The sequence below is a fragment of the Calidris pugnax genome, unplaced genomic scaffold (genome assembly GCF_001431845.1).
Source record: "Calidris pugnax isolate Ruff unplaced genomic scaffold, ASM143184v1 scaffold28, whole genome shotgun sequence".
Classification (NCBI taxonomy): Eukaryota; Metazoa; Chordata; class Aves; order Charadriiformes; family Scolopacidae; genus Calidris; species Calidris pugnax.
The window spans coordinates 18,473,216-18,484,474 of NW_015090842.1; the positions used below are offsets into that span (position 1 = coordinate 18,473,216).

Sequence of the window (11,259 nt, forward strand, 5' to 3'; positions counted from 1 at the left end):
TCTCCTCCATAGTCACCTGAAAGCAGACCAGCAACTGCAGCAGTTCTAACACTGAAAGGAGATGGGTGAATAAACTGAGGAGCTTCCAAGGTACCATCACCAGAAATCTCTGGGATCACCCACCAAGCTTGCAAACCATCTGTCACCTTCCTGCAGCTGAGAAATGTACCATAAGGGCCAAGCTCACAGTTCAGGCCTGAAGCAGAATGCCAGGAGGGTGTATTTAATAAGCAAACTCTTCGTTGGGAAAGGCAGCAAAAGCAAGAGACGTTACCTGTCTTGCAAGTGAAACGAGCCCATGGCTTGCAAGCAGAGCCCACTTTGGTTTAGCCATCAGTAGTATCCACTGTTGTTCAGTTTGGTACCACTGAGCTCATGCTGTGTTATTCGGGAAAAGGAGATGTAGTTAAAACAAATATTTATTTGCCCTTCAGTCTGCATCAGACCCGGCACCCAGCCCTGAACAGTCTCCCTCTTCCTCGCTACTGTGAGAAAGCTACCAAAAGAGGACCTTCCCCTCCCATCTCCTGCTGTTGGTCAAAGAAACAAAAGGTACAGAAACAAAGAGAACAGGCAGAGAATTTGGGGTGTGTAAAATACCTCTGAGCACTTAAACGCTACCCTTTGAACCTTCATTTCCAACAGCCCCAAACTCTCCAGTTGTCACTGCCGTATATTTGAAGTTATTACTCCTTTGCCATTAACGATTCTCCAGTATTTTGCAAACCCCAGGTGTTATGCACAGACCCTCTCAAAACTACAATTATTTACAGTTGTAACCTGCTGGAATGTACCTCACATTACTTTTTTCTGAAACTTAACAAATTAAAACCAGGAAGATATCTCGCATTCCAAGGTTGCCATTTAACTCTCAATGCCACAGGTTCTCAAGTGCCTCCTGAAATACTTTCTAGCTGTACTAAAGGAATGACATTTGGAAAAAAATCACCTGTGTGCTGGTAGGAAAACATCTTTCTGAAGGTTGTTCACAAGGCAGTTGGATGCAATTGAAGTCAGTCCTCAGAAAATAAGGAAAGTCGTCTTCGTGCCCAAACACGCTCACTAAATGCTTCTGGCTATGACATTATTTCATGATTGGCACGTACCCAAACACCTCAAGAAAATATCTTTTTGCCTATGCCTGGATTACACAGCTACTGATACCCAGCGCTTCAGCAGAGCCTTCCCAAGATTGCACAATGCTCTTGAATACAAATGACAAATTGATCCTTCCAGATAACTTTTTTTTGCGTTCGATATTTTTAATGTTAAAAAAAATTGTACCTCAACACAGTCTTTAATCTAATCCTTACCCTGAACAACTCAAGTACATCCGTATTAATCTATTAGATGCTTTTCCACACCACACCTATGGCACTGCATAAATTACTGTAATTTAAATGAATTACTGCTTGAAAATTCTCATTTGATAAGAAACAAGCAGTGTTACAAGGCACCAGAAAGAAAAATGTGCACTACAGTAACTAAGTTTTATAACACAGTATTTCTAGGTTCTCATAAACCAGCTATTCTAAATTGTTAAAGGACAAGAATATTAGACCCATCACATAGAACACACATCAATATGTCCAAGAAGTCAATAACATGAAATTAAATCTACAGTTTATTTAGATACATTTCCATGCCCATATATGCAGAATCCACTTTAAAAATGCCATTAGGCTGGCTGAAGAATATTATTGCAAAAGACATTAACACCAATAGTAATTCTATCTCTGCCCTGGATAACATGCATTTTTCTCTTTAAATGTCTGATTTGCTGAAACTCATTGAAGAAAAAAAAACTTGGGAAAAAAAATATCCAAATAGAAAAAAAAAAACCCACCAAAATTCTTTTGTTACATTATTCCACATATTACTGCTGTTTAAGGATGACTTGTTTAAGACTGCACATTTCAACTACCTAACAGTAAAGAATGAAAAGCTTCTTGCTACAAGCTAAAAAGAAAGTCTTTACCATGCTCCTTGAAGAGCTCATTTTCACATTACTCAGGCTTCATTATGCTGAATCAATATTCGTTTAGTCACTGGGGTTATTGACATATTTTAAAATAAAAGTATACCCTTCAGCTACTGCACTCATTACGGGTAATTTGTCTTGTCAGGGAGCAGGGAATATTATCCCAGTCTTTCAGGGGCTGACAGCCCATGGAAATACCTCCCCTTGGTTACAACTGTAAATAATTTTAAGGTAAAATATTGAAAAATCAATGACTGTTTCCTGCAATCTGTCACAAACAAATCAATCATAATCTGCACAGCCAGAGAGTATGATTTGAAGGAGATGAGAGCAGATGTAATTCTTGGCTGGAATCTCTCATTTCAAAATCACTTCACATAATGGTGTCATCATTTAAACACTTAGCAGTCACTGCAACTGCCACTCATAACATCTAGTTGGACAAAACTGCGAGGAAGAGGAGGAGAAATGCCACTGCTGTTATGTAAACAAACACTTAATTTAAATGGTTGCAACATTAGCAAATTTCAGAGATAGAACAGCCAGGCTTGTCTCTCTATGGAAGTCCAAGGCGCTTTTCTTTCTCAATGGAAGATTTGTCTACAAACCAGCCTCTCGCACAGCATTTTAAAACAGAACTAGGCTTCACAAAAGGTGAGCAATAATACACTATTTCTAAAAATATTTCCATTTCATCCACTGCAAATTGCTCCTAACAGAATTACGCATCAAATTCTCAAGAGATTAAGAATAGAGAATCGTCTGAGGTACCTTTGTCTTTTTAAGAGCAATAAGGATTTCAATGCTTCTTTGTCCTCTACATATTAAATTTCACATCTAATTTTCATTAAGCACACACCGACTCAACTTTAGTGTGGGTAACCACTGCAGAGTACAGGGGAAAGAAAGTCACAACCTACACAAATTAATTGATAATGTATTTCCAACTTGCACTCAAAGAGATTAACTGTTGTATATGGAATTAACATTTGTATAAAGGATCAATTTATACATAAAGAATTAACTACTGTGCAGTCAAAATGCTATAAACTGATCTTTGTAAATGTGAATAATTTGTGTAAAACTGATCTATTTTCATAGGGTAACACTAAAGCTTGAACTGAAATTATTCTCCCGTTTGTCCCCCCACCTCACCCCAGAGTACATTTTCACCCTGACACCACGGCGTTTGAGGGATTCCTGTGAGGATCAGGCGACAAGGAAGCAGCAGAGAGGATGAAATTGTTGTGCAACTGCAGCCGTGGGCCCAGGCCTGCGTGCCTTGCACAAACAAAATTCGCCAACGCTCATGGAGTGTTTCACTCCAGAGTCTATAATTTGAGCTCTTAATCTTTAATGTGCAGAGCCCGTTATCACATATTCATTTTAATCACATTAACCTCACCAACTCATATTTCTGAATATTTATCTCACAACTGTGAGACTGAGGAAAAAAAAAAATGCAATCAAAAAGATGAAATTATTTTCTCTTTTCTTGCAAAAAAAAAAAATAAATCCCTTAATACTGTTTTTAAAAATGAAAGAATAGGGCATATTGTACATCTAAGTAAACCTCTCCAAGGTTTGCCTTCCTTTAAAGCAGGCTTTAAGTCTCTTTATCTACTACAGGGAAAATACACATCTCTAACTCTTTATTGATACACATCAAAACCACTATTGTTTGTAGCAGCTGGACAGATTCTCTTCCTTAGTAAAATAAACTATTTTAAAAAAAAGAAACGAAAGTCTTAGCCCAGAAGAAACAGCCACTGCCTCACAGGCTAACTAAGTGCAGGAAAACTGCAAATACCAGCCGTGAAGTGAATCAGCTTCTCCTGGGGAAAGGCCACTCCGCTGTGAAGGGAAGCGGGAGGAGGCAGGGGGTGAGTAATCGCTAAAAAACAAGAGCAGCTCCTAGAAAGGAGCTGCAGCACCTCACTTTTTCCCTGGATGGGATCTATAACGAAGCTACCCGACAGAGAGACAGCCCCAGATTCAGCAGCCCTTTTAAATCCCCTCCCTGGCCAGCAGACACTCAGAGAGGGAAGGACCCAGCTTGGGAGAAGCTTCTCTGGGAGGGAGAAGCGGTGTTGCCACACTGACCGCGTCGTCATCTTGCCCCAGTGCCATTCCCCTGAGCCAGGCTGTTATTTCTCCTGACAATCACCTAATTAGGTGGGTCAAGAATTACAGAAGATAGAGGAGATCCATTCTTCCTATACGCCGGATCGCCTATTTGTAAAAATGAAGGCCATGACTCTTCCCCTCCATTGTAAGGCACCTAATAAATGTTAATAATAAAGTCGGTCACATCTCCCAGACAACACTGTCAGACCTTTTCTTGCAATATTTGAGAACTATCGGGCTCAGGAGGGAGCTCCCACAAGTTCCAGGCAGAAAAAAAGACTCACAAATTCCATCCTTGGATGCAAGAGGTCACAGAGGGCTGTGCCACAGCAGAGGTTTTGCAACCGCTCCCCAGCCAGGGAAGCCCTAAGAAGAGCAGCAGTACACCATGTGGCACTAAAGATGGTTATGGGAAGTTCACAGGTCAGCACCATGAGTGCTGTTTTCTGCTGGACAAAGCTTTAAGATGCTGTAACAGCTAAGAGGAATGCAAAGTCTTTCTGGTTAAGAAGTTGAACTGGCTTCAATGTCTCGAATAAAAAGGTATTTTTCTTCATTGCATCTTTCTCAAGAAACAAAAGAGCTACAGGTTATGAAAGAGCTGAAAAAAGAAAAGACACTGGCTTAAAAAAAAATCTAGTAGTATTTCCTCTAGTTCCTTTAAATTTTCAGTTTAGTGCTGTCACTCACGATGTTCATTTAAGGAACTACCGTATGTTCATTTATTTAATGCAGCTCCACATGATGACTGAAGAATAAAGCCATGCAATATTACATCATGCTATATTGCTGATATGACACTACTATCAATACTCTACCTAATGAAGTTTATAAAGTCCTTGCCTTCTGGAAACGGCGCTCTACAGAAAGAAGAATCATCCTGCTTTGAAATAGCTCCTGCCTTCCAACTCTGTTCCTCCCTCCTTCAGCACCTCTTGGACCAGCCTCACTGACCTCATCTGGAGAGGACAAAGAAAAACAAGAGCATACTTATTACAACACTGCTCATCAGCGTCACAGGATTTTCTTAACAGAAGCAGGACTAAAGCTGATGTATCTGGAGACATTAATTCTGCATTTTGTTAGAGAAGGAAGCCAGTACCACAAAGGAAAGTGCCACTACTGTAACGCCTTACTTAATGAATCATAACATACACAAAACAAATTACTTACCATTAACTCTGAATAGGACTTAATATGGTTAAAAAGAGCTGCAAGCCCAGACACATTCTGGCTTCGTAAGAGGTCTCCTCCTGTACTCAGGCGGGTACAGGATGGGACAGACTGCTGGATTCATTTTCCTCACTGCTTCTGCTCTTGGGTGCATTCTGTAAAGGCAAAAAATGGACACGTGGAGAACGAGGAAATGGAACAAAAAGATCGTATTTGTCACTAATTTAGAGAGCAGGTTTCTCTTACAGAGAAGGATTAGAGACTGAACAATGCAAAGGTTTCTTCACTCATGGACCCAGCGTCTGTTAAATCCCACATTTATGGGATGCTGTGTTAGTGCCACGTCCCACTGGATGGTGCTCAACTCTGCCTTTTCCGAGCAGCGCACCATAAACAGGTGCCTGTGAAAATAAAGGATCGGTGGAATATGGAAATGTAATGGCATTTACCTAATGAATCAGCAATAGCATTCATAACTTGCTTTTGCTCAAAAGCACAACAGTCTAATACATGACAGATGCCAATTCAAACCTGAACGTTTCTAAGAAAAGCAGAGGGTACCAGTCAGGTAAACAGAGGCACAGAGGTTACTTGAACAAACCTAGGCCACGGGATGTGCCAGGAACTGAGCAAGAAAGCAAGCCCTGGATTCAGGACTCCCAGTCCCTCTCCTACTACCACGTCTTGCCATTACCTCCCCAGCCAGCACAGAAGTCTCTCAGCCATCCTGCAGCCTCCCCTCAGACAACCAGCCAGGTTACCTCGGTCTAAGTTTTACACAGGGACACAGGAGGACAGTTTATACCAGAGAGAATATCAGCTACATTTTAAACTGAAGCAAGAAATGTAATACTGAAATAAACTTAACAAAAAAGCAAAGAGCAAAAAAATACCTTAAAAACAGCTTGCGAAACCCTAGGCTTTCCAGAGCTGTCCTCTTCCTAAGAGGACCCTGATGGACCCTTGTGCCTACAGAAGCAGGGAGAGGGGAAGGTCCTCCCGAGACAACAGCCAGGGAGTCAGCACAAACCAAGTCATTCCTGCACCGTTAATATCATAGAGAAGTTGCAGGCACCTTTTTTATAATGACAGAGTATTCTTAATAAAAGCTTCAAGCAGGTTTTACAGCTGCATATTATCCAATGAAACCAGTAATAAACAGCACTGTAGCATTATTTAGTGCAACTCCAATACGCCAAGAGTCGCAACCTCGGTTTTATTTATCACACAGGCTAAAATGTTAGTTCTTGGCTTTTACAGTAGCAGCCAAGCCTGTAGCTATTTTCTCCCAGCACGCTGCCATCTGGATATTGATACTTTGCTATGGGATATGAAAGAAGAGCATAGTTACCTAATACAGCTTAATTGAAAACAGAGGACCTACACATTATACCATGCATTATTCTATACAAAATTAAATCTGAAGGGCATGAAAAGTTATGTAGATGTCAGCAGAGAGTATTTCAGAGGTAAACGCTGGCTTCTCAATCTGCAATTGAAATACTGAGAAATACTGTGAAAAAAAAGATGTGCTTATGGAAAGAAAAAGCTAGGTTTTGTTCTGTTGTAGGGAAAAAAAAAAAAGAGCTCAGGAAGATGCATTTCCTTCAAGAAGAGCAGGAGACTGATCAGTCACAAGTTTATTAGTAAAGTCTCTGTTACAAAGATCCACATTCACCTTGAAAGGTCTGGCTGGTTTGCTCCCCCCCCCCCATTATATTTTTAAATATAATGATTTATATTAAAAAATAAGATTCTAGCTCTAAAAGTACATTTACTTCAATCTGCAGAAAACAGCTTCAAGAATCATTTGCATCTGCATCAACCACATTAAGGAAAAGAAACTAAAAAGCTCTAATATTAATTAAAAAAAACCACCAAAAATAGAAATTACGAACTTTAAAAAGAATTCTTTGGGTGTAAGGTAGAAATTATGAACTTTAAAAAGAATTCTTTGGGTGTAAGGCTAGAAAGGCTGCCTGGCTTTCTGTTCCTCCTCAGAGAGGTGATGCCGAGGTCTCACAAACAGCAGCCCTAAGGACTGCAAATGTATGGAAGTAAAGCAAGACAAAACACAAACCCTTTTTGAAGGGGACACTGCTATTCAAAGCCACCCAACCTCTCACCCCCACGCTGTTCCCAGTCCGTGCTGCAGCTCCTGCCTCCAGAAGGGCATTTGCCACTCTCTGGAAAGCTACGGGCATACACAGGTCCCGGAGAAGGGCTCAGGGAGCCACAGCCATCCTTCCCACCACGCTGCTCCTCTTTCACAACAAGATGCCAACTAACAGTAGACGTGGCTTTGCTTTAAGTAAAAAGCTTGTTTAGACGCGAAAGAGAGCAGCTTTTTCATTTTCCCCACTAAAGCCAACCATTAGGAGAGTCTATTTTCTGCATATGCCCACGGAACCGTAAGCAAAATAAACCCTAAAGACATTCTTAACTTAGTCCATATCATGCCAACAAATTCAAGCAAATCGTGCTATTTAAGGTAATTGCAGGAAACTTCAAGGAAGCTGAAATACAGTTTTAGGTTCTCCCATGATACCGTCAAGACCTTTTGAGTTAGATGCTCAATACAATAACTAGGTGCTTAAAAGGCTTGCCAGCTGCACTTCTGGGGATGGTTTTATTCCACGGACAGGTTTGCCGATGCAATCTTTTAAAAAAAAAGGACCGAGACTGACAATCAGGCTTCTTTTTGCAGACAAAAAGTGATTTTACGTGGCAAGGCTTGCCGAGAAAAATCGAAATCTAGTGTGAGCTACCTAATACCCCATGGCTGGACACGGGCAAGAAGAGTTAGGTGTTCAGGAGTTCACACCTGGCTCTCGGAGCGCAGAGGCACGTAGGGTCTCGGGCAAAAGGCAGTGCAGGCAGCAAAAAGAGCAGAGCAGCTGAAGGTGCCTGGCAGAGCTCTCCCCAAAAGCCTCTGCCCGAGCTCAGAGCCCCCAAAAACCTACCCTGCCACCGACCCTCTAACCCCCAGCACTGCATCTTTGGGCAGGCAGCAGCCACGCACGCTCCGGTGAAGCATCTGCAGGGAAGAAGTTTCACTGCCGAGGCTTCAGCTGGTATCTCAGATGCACTGTTTTAGCTCTTCCTCAGCTAATAATGTAGTGATTTAACACTGAAAGGCACAAGCCCCTCCCTCCGCTTTCCACGTTAATTAGTTTTACTTCCATGGTAGTGCTAAGGTGAGAAAAGGAAAAATTTTTTTTTTCTCTTCATGCTTAATCAAAAAGATAAATATTCGTATATATTTATTTCTTTCTGTTATTAGTATGAGTTCTTAATACTTGAGTATGAGTATTCTTCTGTTATTAGTATGAGTTCTTAATACTTTTAAACACGCTGTGTTTAAAACATCTTAGCAGACATTTCCAGCAGCAATTTCCACTACCATCTGAGTCTTAGCATTTTGCTTATAGGGGCAGCTTTAAACAGAATAGAGTAACTGGGTGTGTGTGTGTGTGTGTATTTTTTTTATTTATTTTATTTTTAAAGAGGATTCCCTTTAACGTCACATACAGATCTCTTGGTAATATATTCACAAATTCACAAGTGGAGAAACAAATTATTCAGTAAGTGTCTAAGGTCAGGTATTCTGATAAAGAAATATCAAAAAGGTTTTGAGAAAACAGCCTCCTCCTCATCTACCCCTGCAAAAAGAAAAAAAAAAAAAAAAGTTGAAATGATCTCCTAATGCATCTCCCTTCATAATTCATGCCGAAAGATGACATTTTCTCAGGATCTTAATTAAGATAATGATGAACACCTGTGTCGGCATTCTTTGGCAAGACAGCATTATCCATCATAATCTTTTAAGTACTCTCAAAAAAACCCAACAAAATCGTATGACGGAACCAATCTGTTGCCTCTCCTTGCACTAAGTTTTACATCTCAGACACACACCAGAACGATTACATCTTTAAAGACTGCAATAAAAGCAGGATCGTTAGATTTTAAAGTTTTAACAGAAAGTAGCTATTAAAGTAATTAAATTAAGGTGAATATCCAAGATACCCAAGTTTAACGCCATCCACTACAAGCCACCTGCAACTGAACCCCTTAGAGCCTACCAGTGGCTGTGCTTTTAAAATATAGTTTGCTACTACTTAAGATCACCCTGCCTCTTTTCCCCCCTCCCAGAAAGAAAATATTTACAGCTGATCCCTACTGTATGTTCAAGCACTAATTTATTAAGCTATTTTACGCTGTACCACACGTGTTTGCACATTCTAAATGAAATTATGCCAATGAAACCAGTGTAGAAAAACAAATAGGCAAGTTCAAATATTGCTACATTTTGGGTCACCACATTGTGTGCAGTCTTCTCAAATCCAAGTTCCCCTCACATCAAAAACCCTACTGGAGTCTGACTACTAAAGTAAACAAAGACCATTCTAAACAGCTTTGCAGGACCTGACTGAAGGCTATAAAAATAGTGACTTTAATTACTCCTTTATACAAGCTGAACTTAAATTCACAAGTCTTAATTTAAATAAAATGAAGAGCGCACAGCCAGCCTATAAATCCTACCCATCGTTAAGTAAGAATTGAATAGTAAATGTTTCTTCCATTGCATTAATGGTTTAGCTTCTGGGAAATTATGACAAATTATATATAGAGAGTATAGAAATTTAATATCATCTCACTGGCAGCTGCAGACAAACACCTGATACCAAGAATTTATCCACACCTTCAAATGTACGTACCTTCAGTAAAACGAAGGGAAGCAGCAAATGCATCCTCAAGCCTCACATTTGTTAATGGAGCTACATAAACATAAGTCGCGAAACAAACTTCTCATTTCTCTTTAATCAAAGAGCTGAAAAGTCCTGCAAAGCAGATTAGTCTTAGGCTGTCTCATTTTAATATGCTTCTATCAGAGGAAAAAAGTTGCTGTGACTAGTCACTCGGTAGAGCTATCAACGTGCAAATAAAGCAGAAAATAGAGACATCCTGAAGAAACGAGTCTCAAATTTGATATAAAGTGGAGGTGACAACCACAGCAATAGAACTATAAACTAAATGTTTCAATATCTGGAAGAATTATCTACAGTTCTTTTAAAACTGCAAAGACTATGATAGTGGCATAACGCAGTGAGAATGTGGGTTTGACAGACACTTCCAGCCCCGGTGGTGTAAGAGCCCTATCGCTGCCGGTTATTCATCAGCTCTGCATGAAAGTATGCATGAACTCAAGCACAGCTTCCAAAATGTACGCCTACAGAAGCGCGATTAGTACAACATTAGAAATAAAGGACGATAATTTTACATGACATTAACCTTACCTCCTCCTCGAGGAAGTCAGATGCCACGGGAAGATGGTTTAAAAACTCCTGCTTCTCCCTACAAAGAAACGGGCGAGGAAAAGCAGTTACTCATTCCGCTCACATATAAAATGACGTTAAACGCATAAAACTTTACCAGATGGTGATATCTCGTTCCTCGAACGAGGGCTATTGTCGGAGGATGATGACGGAAAGGACTTTTGAGTGGAAAAAGAGCGGCGGCGGTTGGGAGCGATAGCGAAAATTAACCCCGGGACAAACCCCGGTGACACCACGCAGCTGAAAACTGATGAAAGTGCACACCTGTGTGGATTGAGCATGTAAGAGAGTGTGCGAGCCGGTGCTAGACCCTGCCCGCTTACCGGGGGCACAGCCCACACGGATTTTAATGAGACGAAACGCCGGACACTTCCACGTTAAAAAAAAAAAAAAAAAAAAAAATAAAAAAAAAAAAAAAAAAAAAAAGGGGAGAAAGAAGGGAAAGGAGGGATGCGCCAGACAAAGCGCTGCTCCACGGCGGCCCCGAGGAGGGTGCCGAGACCCACCTCGCTTCCCCGGGTTTCCGTACGACGCTCCCCGATCGCCGCCTGACCGCGGGGCCCGGCGCGGCGGGACACGGACACCGACCCCGCCACCGCCCGGCAGGGGGCGCCCCAGAGCGGCGGGGCAGCGCCGGCGGGG

At 41.2% G+C, this 11,259-nt stretch overlaps 1 long non-coding RNA gene across 1 annotated transcript; it reads right to left on the reverse strand.

Moving 5' to 3' along the window:
• Window positions 1-4,932: 4,932 nt before the first annotated feature.
• Window positions 4,933-10,871, reverse strand: LOC106888190. The gene is made up of 3 exons (XR_001412055.1): window positions 10,579-10,871; window positions 5,282-5,436; window positions 4,933-5,067 (listed from the first exon to the last, which is right to left on the reverse strand). It is a non-coding gene; the product is annotated as an uncharacterized LOC106888190 (long non-coding RNA).
• Between the last annotated feature and the right edge of the window lie 388 nt (window positions 10,872-11,259).